The following is a 23,588-nucleotide window of genomic DNA, read 5'->3' as shown; positions in this document are numbered from 1 at the left end:
TCTAATTCAATACGATAGCCTAAAACCCATTCAATTCAGATCTAAAAGCAGGCCATTCATATGGTTTAAAGCACAGCCAATATGTAGTATCTGAGCCCAATATGTGGTTTGAAGGAGTCCATTATTGCAGGACGAATCTCCGGCTTACGAGGGTATTACGTTAGGATCCTTGAAGCTTTACAGGCCGGAGATGTTATAAAGCTTGTCTGTGAGTCTGTATACCACGGTAATGTATCCGCTGCAATTTGTTTATATAATTTTATTGAAGTTAACATTTTACTTTGCATGTAGTTGAGAAGTAATTTTTGAAAGACAAATACTACACACATAGGCACATAGATGCATATAATCATGCCTACTCGTATGTTTCAGCAATTACTATTAATATAAGCTTCAATTGCTAACTCTTTACCTGATAGCACAGTAGCTCGATTCTTTGCGCAATTAATATGTTGTCTTCTTTAAGTATAGGTCTCTCTGTTCAATTAACTGTATGTCTGTTACACTTTTGTGGCCTTAATGTACTTGTAAATAATAAAACCAAGAATCCGTTCCACTTGTCTTGCAATCCTAGAATAAAACAACGTACAAAGCTCTCTAACTAGAAACTAACCACTATCCACAAAAGAAACAGTAACTTAATTAATTTTAAACCTTGATTGAACCTTCCATTTTGCACACAACTAGATTTCTATCTGTAATTAGTTTAGATGCAATTTGTAGATTGAAAATGCCTCTTACAGTTAAAATCGTAGCTGAATGAAATAATTAAATGATCTAAAATCTAATAAAGACTATTGCTGGTTTGCGAGGAATGGAATTGTAGAGGTACAGCCAGTGGCAAGTTCGCTGTACAAGATAAGATTTAAAAAAAAATCTAGAGATATAAGTAAAAGTGTTTTTGTTTTTCACAAAAAGGAAAACTTCTTGCAGCCTGACAAAATTTTCACGACATAATAATATGGAGCTAGATACTACTATACCTAAATATATTTTAAAAGCTTTGGATATATTTTTAAGCCCAAATAAGTTGGTAGGGTTTTAGATTTCCAAATGAATAATTTGGCAAGGTACCTTTTGATGTAACCCAATAAAAACTTTATGTATTTAGTACGCAACTCCTCTTTGTGAAAAGAATGATAAAAAGTATTGGTTTTTTCGTCGAGAGCTAATTTTTTAACCTCTTAAATGCGTATAACAATGAGTAAAAATTAACTAGTAGTTGTACTATCATGTATTCCGTGCAAATTGTCTTCAACGATAAATCTAGTGGCTCTCCATAAATATAACATCGGAAGCTCGAGTCGTTTGCAACTTCGACTAGAGAGTAAATCCCTTCGTTGGCGTAAGAGCCGATTATGGGATTATGCTGCAAGCAAAATTTTCTGCGATCAGAAATCCGACTAGCAAATGAGAGAAAACAGGCAAACTAGCTCACAATGAGCCTTGAAAAATTATTACACGAACTATAATCTGGCTTATTTTACTTGAGCTGACATCAAACTGTTCCTTTGTCTTTTTTCCAAGAAATATTCAACAATAATCTGGGGGTTAATCTTTTGTTTGGTAGGCTTTTACTGAAATCAACATTTATTAAAATAATCTTAACTTGAGAAGGATTTAAAGAATAGTAAAATAGGTAGTTCAAATTCAACTCCTGTCACTTATTTTCTTACTTTACTTTGTATCACTTCAAGGCAACAGTCCGCCATTTTCTGCTGTGCTGTAAATTTGCCAAAGCTGAGTTCAGAGTAGAAAAGGAGACACTTTAGACTGCGTATAATAATCAGGGAGTCATAAGTCAGAATATACATAAGTGATGAATTTTTTGAGATGGGTTTGTACTTTCAAATATTATCCCCTATAAACAAAAAAAAAGAACTTCTTCCTATACCTAATTGCTTCTATATTTAGTCGTTTCAAAACCCTCTAATACCATGGTATTTTAAAGTAGATCCCTAGTCTTTTGATTGATTAACTCAAATGACGTGCTTATTTTTGTCGCACCGCTTCCAGGGGTTCTCAAAAATGTTTCTACCCTCATTACTCGGAAGTATACAGCGATAATCCATTTCAGTCTTAACTTGCACCTTTAAATCTTCCTTAGTACGGCAGTCATGGCACCTTGGCGTAATAAATAAGAATTTCGGCTAAAAATTTTAACTCGCTAAAAGCTGGGTGAAGGAATTTTAGCAGAAATAGTTTAATGTTTCGGGGAATTTATATTCTATGCACAGGTACTAAGTACGTGTTTATTCTCCCAGTTCAAAATGTTTTCAAGACATAATATTTAGGTAGTTTAGTTTTGCGGTAAGTTGCTTAAAGTTTAGGTTGCTTTTGGAATTATCCGTGCACGCTTGATTTTTAACCACATTACGCTCCCGACAGGATTTGGAAACTTATGCTTTCTAGGTACTTAATGGAGAAGAGTATTTCCTTACGATGGTTATCACAGTTTACAAAGGTAATGATGATGCCGAATACGTACATTATCTCTGAATAAACACCGACCATGAGCAAACACTTAATCGTTTTACAACTTGCAGCGGAAGTTAACGGCACGAACAATGAAGCCTTGAGCAGAAGTTATATTAAATACCAGGTTATGAAAACACTGCAACCATGGGAAATTAGCCAGATGCCATAGAAGCAGCTTTCATCTAGACTTGGACTTTCTCTTATAGACGTTTTGACAGGTGATTATTGACCACTGTCATATATTATATGTATTTTGCCAATGAATACATAAAATATACATACATCAAGTATTATATTCTATGTATTCATTGACAACCACGCCTTCTTCCGATTAGGGTAGACAGAGATCAAAGAACGCTACTGATCCTTGCAATCTTCAATAGTTCTGCTAGAACAGAATAAGACATACGCATGTACATATTTCAGCCTGGGAAATACTAAGCTCAGAAACTCTGATCAGTAAATAATAGCTTTCTTCAAAATATTTCTTCCAAAAGACTACTTTTCAAGCTAATCTAAGTTTCTTCCATATGTAATTTGTACATCTTATGCACAAGTACTGCCAAAATAGGGGCTGTGCCAATTTGGCACCGCTGTTCCATACACGTCATACTAAAAGGCCTAAGGCTTATCGAAATGATCTAGGACGATGTATGCATAGTAATAATGTGAATGTAGTTTTGTACGTCCGTACTGTTTAAACAATCATGTTTACTTTTACATTTTCGCATAGATTTCTTCAAGAATAACTGACAAATCGTGTTTTGTAATTGTGTAAAATATTAGCAACTTCTCCCTCATTACGGGAAGGAGACCTTTACCGAGCAGTGGGATATTTTTTTTTTTTTTTTTTTTAATAACCCCTATCTGTCCCACTGCAGGGCAAGGGTCTCCTCCCGAACGAGGGGGAGGGGTTAGGCCTTGAGTCCACCACGCTGGCCAAGTGCGGGTTGGGGACTTTGCATGCCCTCAATCAAAAAAGTATTAAACAAATTTTAGGCATGCAAGGTTTCCTCACGATGTTTTCCTTCACCGTTAGAGCAAGTGATAATTATTTCTAATACACACATAACTTCGAAAAGTCATTGGTGTGTTGCCTCGGATTCGAACCTGCGACCACTTGCGTGGGAGGTGCCAACTTAAACCACTCGGCTATCACTGCTCTTAGTGGGATATTAATGGGTTAAATTTATTTATTTATGTATATCACCATGAATGAGCACGTAATGCCATTATTTTCATTGACAAAGATTGTTTGTGCAACAGACAGTCGTTGCTGCGTTGATTTATGCTTAATTTCCGTATATTTTTGCAGCGCCGTTTATAAGGCCTGTAATTAGACATTAGTAAATATTTTACACACGTAGTTCAACTTACTGTTAAGAGACTGGGAGTCAGGTTAAACTATTTTATATAGAACGATAAATTTTGCGTGACTCACAATACAGGCAAAGTTATAAACACTAGGTAGTAAGCCCAATTATGTGTTTCAATATTTTGAGGTCACCATTTTAGCGACGTGATTATATGCAGCCTTGAATTTCGGCTGTAGTATTTAGGTTAGGTCTTCCGGCTACCCCTAAATATGAAATCGAATATTGTTATGGATGCATGTACATTAAAATTCTAGATGGTGCACATTCAAGTGAGCTTCATCGAACGGACAATAGCTGGGCAAAGATTTTTCCTATAGATTAAAATCTTTTAACCAACACAATTGATAAAAGTTTATTTTAAAATAAATTTTAATCAATTGTGTTGGTTTTATATGAAAAAATAATCGAAACTAGTTCATGTTCCCACTGTCAATGTTACCCAAATAAATCAAAGTTACCCAGACTGACGTTAGTTGAGATCCACGATTGTTTTAGCTTACATCAGATGAATTCTGAAAAATGTCAAACGACTACAGCAATAAATACTAATTAATGAAGAAGTCACATATCGAACACATATTATTATATTTACAGTTACTGATCCTGTATTGTAAATGATTAACTGTTCCTCCTAAACTCTATAAGACCATACCCTCTGCAGCAGAGTTTGAAATACTTTGGTCTAGTCATTTTCATCTTGACAGGCATGTTATTGACGAAGAATTTTAAAGAATGACAGTCAATCATGGAATTGTAACGACAAAAAATATTTATTTATCTTTAAATACATCTTTTTGTTTCGTTTCTTCTATTCGTCATCCAGCAAAAACAAAGGGTTTCCAAATGCCAATTGTAACACGAATACTGCAGTTATCAGCGCACGTGTGGTATGTCGCAAACGCGTTGCAATCCAGCACACCTGAGTCACCGGTATGTGAGACCAAGTGGAGTAATGTCGAGGTTAATATACGTGTTATGTACTGAGTAGAAGCTTGTAAGTAGGTACAGTATTAGTGCAGTATTTAGGTAGGCAGCTAAGTAATCTGAGACTTAGAAAATACACCTACTTTAGTTGTAAGTTTACTTATATTCAAATCTGAAGAAAGCCACAGGTAAGACGAAAAGTCTTTGGCACTTGTTTAATAAGAATCCCGTGGTGGGATTTGTTTTTGTTCATGTCTCTGTTTGGCTAAAATTTACTGCCGTCTTGACAATGATCAAAAACTACGTTTAAGAACACGCATAATACTACCTTCGGGTTAAATACCCACTGCCTTTTGATTTTACTTATTTTCAAAAAACAATTATTGGCCACCTCTGCAAAGCTCTGCTAATAACGCAATATACTTTATGATTTTTTTTGTTTATAAAAAAAGTGTTATCCCGATTGTAACCGTAAACAAAATTTCACCTTTGACATAAACGTTTCACTGGAACAGACAGCAGTTAGTGTGCGACAACATTTCGGGCACAGATAACGCACTATTGTACAATGTACACCTCGTCACTATGACGCCGAGTGTCGCGGAACAAACATTAGTGCGACCCACAGATAGTTGTCGACTGTGTGCACTCTACGTGATTTGTGTTTGCAAACTACCCGCAACACAGAGAGTTTCACGGAGCGTTTGAAGTACCCAATTTTATTAAAAAAGGTTTTTTATCTCGCGTTTAGCATTTAATGTAATAGATTCTTAAATAGAAAAGGAATGTTTTTAATTAGTTAAAGGTTTTTAGAAAATAAAATACTTTGTTGTTGTTTTCGAAAGAGTAGCCAGACATTTAACGGCTGACGTACTAGTACGCTAGGTTTTCAGATTATCTGTAAAGATTGTACAATCTGGACGTACATGTTCCTGTAGTTAATATAATAATATCACGCTAAGAAATGTTGTACATTGATTCAACATCGCCCAAGCTTTTGCTTTTAATCAAAACATGTAAAGTTTGCATGACTAGGTATTATACCTATTACACAAACTACAATGCCTTTACTTAATGGCTGGCAAAGACTGAAGAACGCCACTTAGTAACAATCAAAAATGTTCTATTGCTACTACTACTACTATATAATATTATGACACTAGCTGGCCTGCCCGAACTTCGCCTGCGTCACAGAAGAGAGAATGGGTCGTAATTTTCCCCGTTTTTGTAACATTTTTTACAGATACTCTGCTCCTATTAGCGTGATGTTATAAAGCCTTAAGCTTTCCTCGATAAATGCTGGTCTATTCAACGCAAACCAGTAATTCCTGAGATTAGCGCGTTTAAACAAACAAACAAACAAAATCTTCAGCTTTATAATATTAGTGTAGATTTCGACTCTAGCTGCGGTCGCAAGCTGACTAAACAAAACACCAAGGAAACCATCAAATCTACAATAATTAATCCATCAAGGTCAACCAACATCTGCTCAATATAAAAACAATAAAGAGAATACAATAAATTCTTATGCATATCAGTATAAAACACGTAACGTCTATTATTCACAGTCGCCGTCATCGTATGACAAAACAGGAACTAAACAATATAGGAGGTATAATCATCTACCTTGTAACTGCTATGAATATTATAATCGAATTATATGATAGGTATAAGCAGGGTTAGCAGACTTTATAATACACAGATTAAAAAAGACTACTAATAAGCAGTTATTGTACTTGTGTCCTAAATAAGATAATTGTGTACCTAGGTATGTGAAGTGTGATGTGGTATGTGAAGCAAATAAAGTCAAACCCTCACAAAATAAAAATATATGAAGTTATGAAAGGCTAACAGTGTTTTGTTTCTTTCACTCCTCAGCGAAATGAAAAAGAGAAAGCATATTATAGTAGTTTTTTAACTAAAATACGTTTATAGTGTGTTTATGAATAAGAGGGTATATCTCTACCATCTGCCAAGTAAAGGAATCAACTCATAATGAGACATAGTTATCACTTAATTCATCCTACGTCTAATACAACTTGAATTTTTATCAAAATTAATGTCTAAAGCTAGAAAAAGACAAACTTTTGCCCAAACGTCTAATTGCTCACACTTACGAAAAAAAATATCCATTAGAAATAATAATACACATTCATGAGACACTTTGTGGCTAGATAGATCACTAAATACCGAATACAGATCTAATTAAGGCATGTTTTTCAAATAAAATTCTAGCTAAGCCCTTTACTTCATAGAGTTCATAGTAAAATCCAACAAAATGATCTACAATTTACTCAATATCGGCAGCCCTATCAACATAACAATTCCACATGCTACGAGGTTTCGTTACCGAACAATTATTTGCGTGTAAGATTATTAAATTATCATTAACAAGGTACGCTTATTACATACTCTCGTTATAGCCCGAAGGTGTATCATATAATCGTCAAAAACCGGAGTTTAAAGTACTTTGCTGTGTTATTTAATATGAAAGATAAGCTTTTAAATGTGTTTAATGTAGAGAACATTTATGGCTGTAACATTTAATAGTACATATCTTTACTACATAATATATAATATTATAATGAGGAGAGATTTGTGTGTCAGTATGTGTGTTATTCTTTCACGCAGAAACTACTCCACGAATTTTCATGAAATTTTGTACACATAAACTTTATAACCTAGATTAACACATAGGATACTTTTTATCCTCGAGAAATGTCTTCACGCGCACCAAGTCGCGGCCAGAAGTAAAGTATAAAATAATTTAGAATTCCAATTCGATTAAGTATGGTTAAGTATGTAATTAGGTATTATTCTATTTCATATGGTTAATGGACGATCAATGTAGAAGGTATTCAAGATCTTTTAGTCTTAATTAGGTTTACGACTGAATGCCTTAATTGACAGCAAGCTGGAGGTTGATTACGATCAAGTAACACCTCAGGTATTTAGTTACTATTACCCGTTTTTGTTTGAGACTCGAATATAATTTTGTGGTTTATATTCTTTATATTCACCTACCCAAATTCAAATGAATGCCTCCGTGGCGCAGTGGTTTAGGCCACGCCACGCCCATTATAGCGTCGGGAGGTCATGAGTTCGATTCTCGTACGGAAAAATTATTTGTGCGATCCACAAATTATTGTTTCGGGTCTGGTTGTACTTTGTCGCTGTTGTTTCTAAAAAGTCCCCACGACACAAGAGCAATTTTTAGTGCGGGAATTGCCTTAAAAAAATGTAATCGCCCTGTAGTCCATAGCCCATCTAAGGCAAGACCCGCCAAAAGTTGCTTTCCACAGTTATAAATAGTTAAACGAGGTAGTGACAAATGTCCCCTTTCACAAACATAATAAGTATGAAATAAGCACTTTTCAAAAAAAGACAAACAAAACTAGTATTCAACAGATATCTAATAAACACAACTCTCTAAGACATACATGGGTACAAAATTTCTTCGCAATTCTATACAAACAAATCAAAAAACTACTCCCACGCGTACGAACGATCAACATAAAAACCAACCCCAGCATCCACTATCGGTATCTCCGAAAATAGTTAACGTTGATGGATTACGAGATAAATAGTGAGACGGATGCCTTATTTAGTAAGTGTCTAGTGGGGAGGCTATTTTAGTATTACTTGTATGAAACTGGCTTGTTACTTGATGTGAACGAGAATAGACTAGTTCTAGTATGCTTTCCATTTATTTATGTATACCTTTTGATGTTGTTTGTTTGTCGTATGTATGGTTAGTGGTCAACCTAGCGTCAAAGTTGTTCAAGCCGCCCGAAAGGCGTTTGACGTGGCTTAACGACTGTTATCTTAGTAGCAACCGGGACCGACTTTTAGCGTGCCCTCCGAAGCACGGAGACGCCCAGTTCAAATACCACTACGCGGTCACCCATCTATGGAATGACCGCGCATATGGTTGCTTAACGCGCGCCACAGAGGCAGTTTACTACGTTTCGATCTATAACTGTATCTATGTGTTTAGAATAGTCAATCTAGACTAAGTTATTTAAGCGGTCTGAACACCTGTTAGGCTTTACGACTGTTATCTTAATTGACAACCACCGGGACCGACTTTTAACGTGCTCTGCGAAGCATTAAGATGCTTAGTTCAAATAGCAATTAAACGGTTAACAATCTAGGGAGTACACCACCTAGTTTCACGTTATGATTTTTCATACCTTTTTTCGTCAGGAAAATGCATTACTACATGTCTCGCTTCAGGGAAGAAGCGGGGGTCTGTCGGGCTATCCCGCCGACTAGATGTTCCGGCTTTAAAAAAAATGGGACATAGCGACTAAAACCTGACGATGTTCCTTTAACAGTCACCATAAAGTGGCCTGGACGCGGTACCTCCAATTAGATATTTTTTCATGAGATGAAAGATGAAGATAAGTGTAGAACTAAGCTTAAATTGCCTATACTGTAATCGACATTTACAATAAAATTAAGTGTGAGAAATGGCAAAATTTTGTATTGATTCATTATTATCGGGTGTGCATCGTGTGAATGCATAATCATTTCTTATTTAATTACTAACCCAAAAAAAAAGATTTTTGCTATAGGTAATGTCCAATGGCCAGTAACAGCCAAAGTAAAGGGATAAATAAAATATGACAGTCAAATTTCTTTCTTCACGAATTTAAATTAATGTGAAATAGAAGTCTGCGTCTTTGGTACTTTACATATGTATGAAGAAACCGGCCGATAATGTGGTGGACACGTGTGTATGTGGGTATAGTAAGTAGTTTACTTCTTTCACACAAATGTATAAATATAGGTACATACCAACACTAATAAGCTTTAGCCCTTTACAATAGGCTGAACAGGATCAACAGTAGCAAGCAGGATATCGGCGATAAGAGCCATGTAAATCCTCCTAAGGGTTTGTAACTAGTGTTGTAAAAAAGCTCGAGTCGGCGCTTAAACGCTTGAGTCGACGCTTAAGCAGATTGCTAATGCTCAAGTCGGGACTCGACTGAAGCGCTCGACGCTCAAGCAGTGGCTTGAGCGTTATAGCTCGGGTTTGAGCGCGCGCTTAGATTACATAGCTAGGTAAAATGTAAGAAAAATTGTATAATTGAAATAATATAATTTTTAGTGATATTTTCTATATTATAATAGAAAAATACTTAAACAATACCATGAAGAAAGACCCATACTGGTCCGTATATTTTCGTAACTAAGTTTGTTCCTTCTTTTAGTTATGATAAGGCCAGCTTTCGAAAATGCCACTTCGCTTGGCACACTCGTGCTTGGAACAGATAAAATTTCGAATGCCAGGTTAGTTAAGTTTAGCAATGTAGATTGCTTATTTTTTCACCACAACATCACATCTGTGTTGTTGGATTGTTGTTTATACATTGAAGAAAATAATGAATTTCTGGTCTGAATTTCAGGTTCTTGATTTTCTATCCTATCTTCATCTATCAATATTTATTTTGATACATTTGTTTTAATTTTCTTAATGGTATCGCATTGCTTTTATTCATAAAATTATTATTATTAAAACGTGGATCTAATATAGTAGCTATTTCTGTAAGATCCGTTTTTATCAGTGAAGAGTATTCATTTAATTTCGTAATTATACATCATTTACGGATTTGTTTAATTTATTTACAATTCGAAAATGTTGCATGTGATCCAACAACGAGTCCATGAAGGGAATAACATTACCGTGACTTCATAGAATTATGAATTTAAACATTACAACGCTTGAACGCTTGAGCGCATAACTCGAGCCTGAAAGTCTAAACTCTCAACGCTCGCAAGCCTTAAGCGCTCAAGCGTTTAACGCTCAAGTCTAAAACGCTCAAAAGCGTCGACTCAGCGCTTAACGCTCGACGCTCAGCGCTCATTTTTACAACACTATTTGTAACCCCTCCCCGGCTTTGCCATTTACATACGGTATGCCTGTTAAAATTCAGCCTTTAGTAATCTTGTACATATTTGGGTTATCAACATCTTTTTTTGGCTTTAAAACAATGTTATTGGCTAACCCTCTTATTCGTAAACACTTTATAAACCTATTTTATTTAAACAATTACTAAAATACGTTTTCTCTCTTTCATTTGAAAGGAGTGAAAGAAGCAAATCACTTTATAAGCCTCCCATAACTTCATATATTTTTATGAACAAGAGGGTTACAATCTGGTTATGTGTTCAGCTACAGTCTATACTATCCTACTGTCCTTTACATGTACCTACTATACTTTTATTGATAAATGATTGAACTAAACTGATTTAGATGACTGATCATTTGGCAGGATTATACATTACACAATTCAGTCCCGGAGAAATACCAGAATATTCTGAATGCAAGTTAAAATCCGAGCACGAATTGTATAAGGCAGTCTAATGTTGTTAAAAACACAATTTTTGAACAATAACTAAACCTATATTTTACTTTCTTACACAATATCTAGATAGCTCGACTAAAGATACACTATAAAAAACTGTTGCTATATAGCTAATCAAAACAACAACAAAACGAGAGTTGATTTAACCAGTTACTTGATACTTAGAGAATCTAATTTGCGGTTATCTAATTGGTATAGCGGCGCTAAATAATGACATCATTATGTTTCCTTTGCTTGTGGTTTTGTCTCCTTAATTACATTAATAATTACCTAGGTATATTTTAAAAGGCCTTGCAAACATGACTAACATAAAAATTCAAAATTAAATACCTAGTACCTATGCAGTGTCCGACTTCTAACTGACATTCTAAAGTACCTATGTTATGTCGCTAAATACACGTGCAAACTACAATTACAATTCAAGAACTATTATTCTCTACCACTATCGACAACCGGAGCCGTAGGAAACATATTTGCAGTGCATTTCTTGTATTTCATACAACTTTTTGTGTGCTGTTACCGAATGCAGGTTACCTACCTAGTTGAATTAGTGGGAACTTTGCTTAGTAGACCCTCGCAAGACAAAAAATATATTAAACGCATAAATAGGTACTTAGTACTAACCTACTGTTAAAATAAATACAGCAAATTGCTAGCCTACAGCCTACGTTTTTATAAGACTCGGTCTAGCGTGGGAGTAACCTATATTACAAGTATTATTTTTATAAATTACATGTGATATATTAAGAATCAAAGTCTAATACAACATTAGAAGTAATGTCTTCATTTAAAATTTAAACCATGTATAGATTACAAAAGATAAACTCAGATTAACTATTGAACATCTTGAATAACAAATAAGATAAATAAAGGTCGTAAAGACCGAAGTCACTAAACCAATTCGATTAGCAAAATATTCAAATATCATAGATGCTTGAAACATCTCATTCTTAATAAAAGCTATTGAAGCAGATCCAATTTCGTTTGATTCATTCGATAAGTAATGATAATACAGTGTGTATCAAGTATTTTCCAAGTGGAATATATTTTTGTAAAGGTCCGTTTATATTAACTATCAGATATCGTTCGAGGCATGTAGGCAAGGCCCGTGATAACGAAAAAGTTTGAATTTTTTGACATGCCGAGTCAGAGCATCGTTACCTTTGAGGCGTCTGCCAAACGATGCTCTTTTCAATGATTCCAGGTACTTAATTAGACCATTATAATTATGTACAGTCCTCTTGACGCCAGTAATACGCCATTCGTGTCTACTTTTTTATTTTTTTCTATTTAATGACTAAGTTGGTGTATTGGTACTAATTCAGGTGAGAGAGTCAGTTCAGATTAGTAATGCAATCAGGAAGAGATTCGATCATATTTCCATAAAAGTTCAATGAACTATCTTATAAGCTTCGCCAATAGGAAAGACTATTGATGTATTTACGTCTGTGCCATTATGTGTTGGTCAAGCAACAAACTTAAGATATGAAAGGACCCTTAGTAAGTCCTAGATGTGTCTTAAAGCATTACCATACGCGTGATCGAGTATTATCGAGCAACCAAGGACGAATATTGAACGCTGCAAGTTTTTGGTATTAAATTTTGCGGTTAAAGCTCATTCACTAGTAATTTAGTGGCTCAATAAATATCGTTTTTGGAGAATGACCAAGTTTGTATCGAAGTACTTGTAATAGTTTGGTTGTTTCAATCGAAATTTACTAGATATGTTTGATAGTTTGACTACTAAAGTACTCTTTGACATATCAAATGCTTCAAATAAAACTTGAGGGTAATTATTAAAACAAATACAAAAACTACGTTATGCAGAAAAATAAGACATGTAATATAATGTGAGATATCTTTCTTCTATACTTCGAGCCTTAGCCACAAATGGCAAATTCTTATGATACCTACATCGTCAGTTAGGTATTTCCTATTCGGGCGTTTCTACAAAGAAAAATAACAACGCTAGTTCTATGAGCGAACTCTTTGTGCTAAGAGATTGATGCAATAAGAAAATTCAGCATTTAAAACAACTAGTAACCATATAATTTTCTTGACGTATGGTTTATTTTAACCACAAACAATTTCCACTAAGGAACATATCGTATCATACCAAATGTTGTCATGCTATGCAAATAACTTATCGGTATTCGGTACACTATTCCAATATCGTGCGATATGCTTAAGTACCATTTAGCCACATGCATAGGCAATGTATGCTATTAGTTTCTCTCCGGAACTGTCCAATATTCGGCGGCTAAAGGAATATGTTCGAATGCACTGCTCTAAATGTTAATACAATTTTGGATAGCATTTTGTGCAAGATCTGACCATATTCCGTTTAGAAATTTAAGTATTAATACTGCTAAAGTTAAACTGCTTGCTTGTTACGTTTTTTGTAGTTTAACTGCTGGTTAGATTTAGACAAAATTGGACAAAAAATAGTAGTGTTTTTTTAAGATATCTAATGACAAAGCTACAAGAGCTTAGTATGGAATCAGCTATGATGTAAGTAGTTTGTTTCAGTGTCATTGCCCTTTTCTCAGAAGGACTTTAGCAGGCATCGTTAACTTGTCAAGTAAGGTATAAACTGTAGTGCGATCTCCAACTATTGATACAATAGTTACAAACTCGTAATGTTACTAACACGTGCTTTGGTTGTATGACATACAATGGCATGACCAATCTTGTACTTAATATGTGTATTTTACTTACACTAATGCGATCACGAACTTTTGGCACTATCGTGTTGTTATCAGTATCAGTTAAAAGCTAGAAATACACTTGATATTGTGTATAGTGTTAAAACGCTAGTGGCACTGATACATTTTCTGCAAAATAACACTCGTGAAGGCTCTTTACAAGTGAGAATCTAATAGCGATGTTGAAAATCTTCCTCTCTTATGACACTTCGAAGTTTCGCAGTTCTATTTCCGATACAAGAATCATCGTTACCTATATTATATTATACTATAGTTACAAAAGATCCGTGATCGACCCACTGGTCATATGATACTGTGTACAACGAGTACATAACTGAAGTGACAGTCTTGTGTACGAAGGACTCAATGTAACGTGTACACAGTGTTACAGGTATAGGGAAATTGAGGTTTTGGTTAAAATGGCACGAGTTGGGCAGAATTTTGTACTGTATACTAGGTAGTTCAGATATACTGATGTAAAGCCGAAGGGATTTGATATAGACTATGAACATAACAACATACCGAAACGTTGCTGTGTGTAAAGCAGATTTTTTAAGAGAATACACAAAATAAGAATAATAGTGACATTTAAGAGAATATTTTGAATACACTGCCTTAATACAAATTTTACGAGTGCAGCAACAGTTTAAATGGTATAAAAGACGTACTTAGGTAAAAGATACGTAGTTAAACTCATCTACTAGACCGTACATATTACCCGATTTAAATTTAAAATGAAAAGTGATTTTGTTGACCAGCATTAGTTACTAAAATCGAGGTGTGTGCTAAATGATCTCTAAAAATCTTCATTTCGCAACATCTCTGTAACACGCCACCCACATACAATGTTACATCTTCAAGGTTTCGTGTAATCAGGTGTAAGGTAACTAAGTGTAAGACGAGAGCATGGCCTGTCATTTCCTTAAGTACATGGGCTTTTTCCTCACTTATTTTCACACCACTTTGCCTTGTACCAGCGTTTCTTAACCTTTTACAGTCTACGGACCCTTATAAGATGAAGTACAATTTCAAGCACCTCATGGATAACCAAAACAAAAGGTTATTTGATACTAAAGAAGTCATTGCCCACTTGCTGATTGTCCTCTTACTGGGCAAGGGTCTCTTCCTGAACGAGGGAGGGGTTGGTTTACCACGCTGGCCTGCGCCTGTGAGTGTCCTCAAGAAATATATTAAACAATTTTAGGCCTGCAAGGTTTCATCACAATATTTTTCTTTGCCGTTAGAGCAAGTGATTATATTTCTAATACACACAACTTTATAGGCTAGCTAAAAAAATTTTTCGAAGATAAGGCCGCAAACCCCCTTACGAACATTTGTAAACCCTTAGGGTTCCGCCAACCACGCCAACCAACGTATGTTGAGAAACACTGCATCATATGATGGTTAGAGTGCAATGACCTCATCCTGGTGTTGGATGGAAATTATCCCAAGTTTGGCTCCTTGCTTTTAAGTTGTGAGGGATTAGCGATTACCAAGTAAAGTTTGATTAGTTGGTTGGGTTAAACGGTTATTTAACTAAACGGTTATTTAACCGTTTAGTTAACTATGAGAAAGAAGGGGTATGTTTACGTTATAATATCATACCGTAAGTGACGTTCTTGGGCCTCTGCCTACGCCTATAGGAACAAAAGTGTAACTTTATATATTAGCTATGTAGGTAAGTAAGTTTATGGAACAAATAAAACTTTTTTTAAGTAGGTACCTAAATCTGCAAATATTTTTACAATCGTCTATCGATTCGATACCGATCTGACGATTGATACGGTGCACAGTGATCAATATAAAATTATTTGTAAGTAGGTAAACATACCACTGCAGTTACTTTGCAGTTCTTTTAAGTTGTATTTTTAGTACGTATTTATGTACTAATAAAACGTCGCGATAAGACATATTGCAAGCTAACGTATCATCTGAACATTCGTTGCAGATTTCTTATCAAAACTGATAACAGTTTTCACGTTAATCTCAAGGACACCTTCATATTTACGTCTCATGTAATTTATCATAACGTTCGGGTGAAAGTCGGAACGACCTTTCTATAACCTTTTAAGTTCAAATACCTATTAGTACCAACTTACTCAGGTACTTAGCTAGTAACGTAGTACTAGTATGACCATTTAGTTCTTAAAATATTAACTAGTCTTAAGTACAAAAATAAATACCTACCATAATGGAATGACCTAGACGGCTAAATTAGTATTTTTAAGTCATACGCCCTTAGTTATTCGACCTGCCTATCTATATGAATGACTAAGTTTTACCGCGACTTCGTTCGTGTAAAAATATTTTCTGGGGTATAAAGTAGCGTATGTCTTAATACAGGTTATAAGCTATCAGTATACCAAATTTCATTAAAATCCGACCAGTACATACATTCATCCATACTTACAAACTTTTGCATGTAATATAGGTATTAGTAGAGGGTAAAATTACTGACCAGGCAGACAGGTACCAAACTATGAAAAGAGAAGATATCTGCTATATCGTAAAAATGGCTACATTTGGTCTCTGCCTACAAGACAAAATACTGCCTGGAAACAGGGCGTACCTTTACGTATAATTATTATTTTAATACATGCCCTTGCTTATTATTCCATTCAAATACCAAATCATGACACAAAAGCGAGCAACGCAGCCGCCAAAGCCAGTATCACACATCCAATATTAATATGTTCTAAGATCTCACTTCTCTGGATACGGAATGTCAATCCCATACATATTTTATAAGGTGTAAGCTGGGAGGAACGACCCTTGAGTCTTCAGAGCTTCAGACTGCTAGGTAACGTGCTAAAATCTAATTTTCTTTAATATTAGTTGGTAAAATGATAATTGGGGAATGGAGACGTCTTTATTAGTTAGTTTTGCACTCGACTTCGCTTGCGTTAAAAAGGTTATATGGTAAAAAGAGCCCAGATGTGTAAATTGAGGTCATATACCTACCTATACCATTTTAATACAAGTGTGTAAAAGCTAGGTAATTAAATACATTCCTACGTGGGTATTAAGGTAGGTACCTAACTTTTATTTGGTAAAAACCATGAACTTATCTCAAAAGTTGCGATAAGCTTGTTAAAACTATAGATTGACGTCATAAAAATAACAGTATTTATTTATAACAAACAAAAGGCAATTTTGGTCAGCCACTCATCATCATCATAAACAGATTACATTGCCATATCACAATGAAGGCATGCGCGCGTGACCGAGGGTTTGACAACCACGGTTGAGCAACAACATAACTCAGGTAGACGGTAACCCATCCCTCGGGTGAACCTTATACTTGTTCAATATTCAAGGGAATAGAACGGCTAGTGCGTGGTGAAACTAAGAATGAGGTGAAGGAAGAAGCAAAATTGTTTTTGTTTTGGTCGCAATCTTTGGTGATTTCGACGGCGAATTGTTTAACGTTGATGTTCGTAGTGGATAATATGTTTCCAGACATAACAGCTCGATTCTCTAACACTATCGACTACCGACAACCGGCTAGCTCTCTAATCATTTTGTATCAAAATCTGATCAGCGTCTCTAGCGGGTGCCATAGGAAAAAATCTGATGTACATTTTAAATGTTAAACTCTCGGGACTCGATGATATCGACTGTAGAGAATAGTGCTACGGTCCTTATGTCTAGTTCTTATTAACGATCAAATGTCATCTGGCGTTAACCTTAAAAAAGACTCTGCCGTGGGCAGATCAAATTAATAAGTTCTGTAGTGGGTGGAAAAAAGCTGAAGAAGATGTTGATGAGCAATGACGTATTAGACATTTTGATGATAGGAATTCGATACGATAGTGCCGAAAGTTGAGGCAAATTTGTACAGGCGTAATTCGAACATTTTCTTGTATTATAATGCGTCAAAATTCTTTAAAAATAAAGTGTTCTGACAAAAGAAAATGTTTCCCTGCCTGTCCCTATTAAGAATATTTAATTAGAATTTTCTTGGCTACAAGTAAATGCTCTCAATGCATTAACCTTTACTTAATTAGTGTGGGCCGTAGTGATATTTATTTTGAACTAAAACGCAGATGTTTATTAGGTATAATCACTGTCATTAAAACTTCAGAAATTGACCCCAAGAGGCGTCGGACTGAGACGATGCAAACGCATTCTGTTATTTACTTACATACATAGGGTGTATGCTTACTATGGCTATGAATGTTTCGATGAAAATATCTTCACACTGCCGAAAAATATATTTTGCAGCAACCGGTACCTATAGGTCTATGAAGAATTGACAAAAACACAATAGTGTGTAATGGAACTTAATGTTGGCATAACATTTGTCCCGGAATTAGAATAGCGATTCTGATGAAGAATTATGGTGATTCAGGGCTAGATATTGTAGGGTCAATTAAAAATCGTCTAATGAAAGTAGGTAAGATAAATCTTTATGTGTATAACATATAGGTAGGTACCTACTTAGGAACTAGTAGGCGAGTACTACCTACTTATATGGATGGGTTTGTAGTAAACCGGTAGAGAGTAACCTTAGGCATAAGTTATTTAAAGAATAATTACTTGAACAACGGTTGCCTAGGCAGAACTATCGCTTACGGACAGTAAGTCTATCTTACCGATCGTAATTTCATTTAGCCGTCAATACGATACCTTACCGAGATATCTATTAAATAGGTAGGTAGGTATGTAAGTGTGATAGTACTGAGAGGTCAATGACTCCCAAGTAATGGAATTAGGACATTTGAAGGACAAATTAATGCCTAAGAGTTACACATTAATTAATAATTGCAATTAGACTGGGTGTTTTAATTTGTACGCCTAGCTTCCCACTATTTTTCAGTAGGCCACCATAAATAGTTCATTATCATAGGTTACCATAGCTCCAAATTCAAACGAAAGTCGAGATTTGATAGTAGGTACCTACCTACCTACTATAATGACTACAAACGGTTAAAATCGTTTCTTTAAAAAAAATTAATCTGGTTTAAAAAAAAGTGTGTAACATGAGTCAGACGCCAGGCGAAGGAAACGGGTTATTATGCCTATGGACGATTGTCTAATAACTTGTTACTGACCAAGCAAAACGGATATTACTTTTAACACGCTACCAAATCATACTAAACTGCCAATTATGTTTTACTAATTCATAACCGAATCACTAAACGCAACTAATTTTTTTTATGAACATTAACTGCCTTGTTTACACTTAACCTGGCCTCCGAAAGGAGTCAAGATTCACATTTTTTTTAATTAAAAGTTTTATAGAGCAATTACAGGCAACGGCTGGGCATTTCAGCCTAATTTGCTTTTTTGTGACTCAGTACAACGAGTCGCCATTCCAAGTACCTACCTACCTAAGCAGAAATTTGAATCATTACAATTATTGTAATATACAAAGACGTATTATCGCTTTTTATCTACTCTAAGCAACATTACCAATATCTAATGGCTAAACAATTCCAACTATTTGAACGACAAACAATAAAATAAAGAACAAAAGAGAACTAAATACGATTTCAATTTGAAAAGGAACATACCTTAGTCTATCGGCCTCAAATGAAATTCCTTTGCTTACTTGTAGAAAAAAATCAAAGTTCACTCGTACTCTCCGAACTCGCCTCACATAATTTTACCAATACATCCACAATGCGACACAGTACACAATTTCTTGTCACGAGATGAATCACCAAAGAATGCACTCGTTAACTCACTAAAACTACCACAACAAATCACTTATACACTTGAACCATCACTTTTTTCGGTTATAATTCGTTTTCGGATCGATTTCGTGTTATTTATCTACAATATTCGACACAAGATAAAAGTTTTCGACGAACAGAGCGCGCGAGACAGCGACGCGACGTAACGCCCAGTCTATAACTGCACGACTGACATAGAAGTATAACCTAACAAAATCGAAGGAGTCCACGCGCGTGTAAACGAGTAACAACTGTTGCTCTTCCGAACTCGGCCAGGTTACGCCGCGATTACTATAAACAAAACTCGAAAAACTTTGCGTTGTGAAGTTGTTGTAACGTTAGAATTCACTGTTAGTACGTTTGTTTTGGGTTTTGTTGTTTTATTACGACGTCGTGCGTGTTAAAACTTGGTTTAGTTCGTCAATAAATAGTTTGTTTTTATTAAAAGTCACGAACGGCGAGTGCAGAAGTCGCTTGCTGCACCGCGACGTTCGTGAAGTTGCCGATATTCGCTCCCCGCGGCACGGCGCGCACAGAAAGTGTGACTAACTTCACACCATGCGCTAGAGAGGGGACACTTACCTGCGCAACCGGTTTTTTGTGGAGGATTTTTTTTAACAAAAAATTAACAGTGATCTTTCGTACAACAATGAAGTCAAAACGGCAGCTGATAAGTCTGTGTTTTACAAGTTCAAACTAAGTTCGCATTTTAAGAAGATTATACAAGGAAAACTAGAGGATCAATACTTTGTCATGATATGATTCAAAAGAAATTCTCTTTATTAATTATCAACATTTTTAAAACGTAACTTCAGTTTATAAATTGCAGGAATTATTAAATATTCGTTCCATTTTTTCAACAGTATACTACAATAATTATTATTATAATCAACCAATTTTTCAACAAATAAGATTTAGAGAGTGAAACTATTGTAATAACTTTAAAATTTTAAGCGAGTGAGTATTGATATTTAAAGTTATGTAGGGTCACGGACATTGGGTCATTCATCTCTAAAACGCTAAAAATAGTACTTAGGCAGTTCTAGAACGCAAGCTTGAATTAAATCAAATAATAGTATTTGTGCCTCCGATATTTGTATAGGTGTTCAATAAAGGGCAAAGCTATTTCTGGAACCTGTACAACGTGACTTTTGTCTCCTATATTTTGAGGATTTAAGGCCACGTGCACATTTGAGCTATGTAAAACAATGCCCTTTGCCGTGGTTAAAATCTATTCTTATCAATATCTGATTTTTGACCGCTATTGCAAAGATATATTTTCTTTCTCAGGTTTAACCTGAAAACAAAAGACGGTATTATATGATCCTTCGGAATAATAATAGCTATATATTTAAAATTTGCTTCTTGGAATATAGGTAGGTACCTATATATTTATATTTCAAATCTAATTGCACTTACAGTAATTTTAGAAAACAGAATTATGGAGATTATATATTTTTTTATAACCGAAATAATATAATATAAAAAAAGATAAATCGTAAAATTTTCAGGATAGATATTTATATCCATAAACATATCATTATGTTACGTAATCTTAAAGAAAATCTTCAAAATTTACCAGTACTGCCGATGGTAATAAAGTTAAAATAGGCAATTAAACTTATTTACAAAAAAAATAGATTTATTTTTTATTCAAGGATTATTTCGAACATTTTGGGCGTCCAACGCAGCCTGAACCATTGCGATAAGAGCCAATAAGACGCTAGCAGTAATTACATTATCTATTTTTTGGCCTACTACTAAAACCTAATTACGAAACGATTTAGTAAATGGTGTAAACAAAAACCGGTATTAAAAAACAATCAATTAAGTTATCGGTTTGTGACGTTTCTTTGTTTATAGACGTTAATTATCTTGATATCATCGTTGCACAGACAATTAGTCATTGATATAAATTATTGTATTTATTACATATCAATGAGAAATTCTGGGAAACTCAATTCTCTGATTTAGGAAAAAAAATGTCTATTGTGAAAGTAAGGGTTCGTTCTGATTTTTGAGTTCGTCAGTACTGTATGTAGCTGAGCCTAAATCATAGTACATTATGAACATAAGTACCTACTTGTATTATTATTTAATTTGTGCTAGTAGCTTGAAGGCATATTATTTTGTATTTTGTGTCTCATACAAAGAAGAGCCATAAAAATCAAACAAGCTTTAATTGAGTAGATAAGTAAGAATGACAAGTATTTGAAGACATCCATGGCACAGAAAATAAAGTGATTACTCGGCTGCTATCAATGTACGGTTCATAAATGCGATTCCCACGCTTAACTTTTTCTGGGTGTCTTCACAATTCAAACAAAATGTAACGTACCTTATACAAGTATGTACTACAAAAAATAAAAGAAGTACGGTATTTAATGCTAAATCTGAACGTATTTATCACATGATGGTACAAAGGTTTAGTGACGTCACAGCACACAGTACCCTAATTAGTCAACTTGTTTGCGAATCAACGCACAGCTTGTGAATGGAATAATGAAGGACAATTCATTGTATTTTACTATACATTACTATAGGGTAAATGACACTATTGTATAACAGATTGTATTATAATGAAACTATAACATCCTTATACAAAAATTACAAAATGTAGCGTTAGTACCATATTAGGAGATACGAGGTTACATGCATTGTGTTCAATGGAGAATGTTACTAGGTATGCCAAATCGCTTTACATTTTGACACAGTATAGCCTGTATGTATACATATAAACTAGTTTTTGTTTCAGTCCAAAATACCGAATAGTTTTGATTTTATAAGCATTCAAAGTTTCGAAAAATATCGAGTCCCGCTAGCAGCCGCGTGAGCGGCTGTGACGTCATACTACATTGCCGCGCCGCGCGGGCCGCGTCCCGCTTAGTATTTTGGTAGTCTTAGTATAGCTTGCGTAGTATTTTGTTGTGTTTTCGTCCGCTTATGTATAAAATAACTTATAATAATAGTAAATACTATTCGATTAATAAAATGGATAAAGGATTTGAAAAAGGGCAATCGGATAAACTACCTAAAATAAATGGAATAATGGTTGCGAATTATTTTGTGAAACAAATTGAGGTTTTGTTGCCTCCAAAATCCTACTTAATATTATAAATGTGAAAGTTTTTGAGAATGTATGTATGTATGTACGTATGTGTGTACGTATGTGTGTACGTACGTACGTATGTATGTATGTACGTATGTTTGTATATGTATATATGTATATACGTATGTATGTATGTAAGTATGTACGGATGTTTGTTACTCTTTCACGCAAATTTGACTGAACCGATTACGATGAAATTTGATATATGTATAGATAGCTGACGACCCAGAATAACACATAGACTACTTTTTATCCCGGAGTTCCGAAGGATCGGGTTTTACGCGGGAAGGGTTTCCATGCGGACGAAGTCGCGGGCCGCTTCTAGTATATTATACATATAAGTATCTAATATGTTAGATATTTACGATCACTGCATATTATAATGAAACAATTTTTAACCGAAATAATCGCGTACTTATTGATTTTACATTTTTCCTGCCACAGTAAAATCAATAAACTCGCGACCAATCCGGTTAGAAATTGTTTCATTATAAGATGAAGTTATTTATTATTCCTTATGTACTTACCTACATAAAATTAAATTACATTTAGGCACAACATATGATTTCCTAGTATTTGAATTGGACATTTTTAAAAGTATTTAGGAATAATTTCAACGCATTGAGCGCGCGACCGTAAGCGGACTGTGTGAGCCAGACTGAGCAAGTGTAGAGTGACGTCACACCGTCACCGAGAGCTAGCGTCGTGCGGTTACAACTTGTTTTACTTATAAATCGAAAACTGATTGACGTATCGAAGTAATTCTTTCACCAGTATTTTTTATTTTTAAACGAGAATATGGAGTGCCAAAAATCAAAATTAGGTAACATTCTCCATTTTCGAGTCAGGAAGTGGTACCCGGTTTTCGTTGTACTCATCGTAAACAAATACTAATTTCTATGGCGAAGTGTGATGGTTGGTATGTGACCACACTGATCACGCAGATA

At 34.9% G+C, this 23,588-nt stretch overlaps 1 protein-coding gene across 1 annotated transcript in view; it reads right to left on the bottom strand.

The window, feature by feature from the left end:
- The window catches only part of kek5 (leucine-rich repeat, immunoglobulin-like domain-containing kekkon 5 protein), a 293,821-nt gene extending 273,776 nt beyond the window's left edge, over positions 1 to 20,045 (bottom strand). The window contains exon 1 of the mRNA XM_076125827.1: positions 19,371 to 20,045. The gene's annotated coding sequence lies outside the window, so the exon portion shown is untranslated. The remainder of the gene's footprint in view (positions 1 to 19,370) is intronic.
- Between the last annotated feature and the right edge of the window lie 3,543 nt (positions 20,046 to 23,588).

The sequence above is a fragment of the Anticarsia gemmatalis genome, chromosome 18 (genome assembly GCF_050436995.1).
Source record: "Anticarsia gemmatalis isolate Benzon Research Colony breed Stoneville strain chromosome 18, ilAntGemm2 primary, whole genome shotgun sequence".
Lineage (NCBI taxonomy): Eukaryota > Metazoa > Arthropoda > Insecta > Lepidoptera > Erebidae > Anticarsia > Anticarsia gemmatalis.
This window is presented reverse-complemented; position numbering and strand designations above follow the sequence as displayed.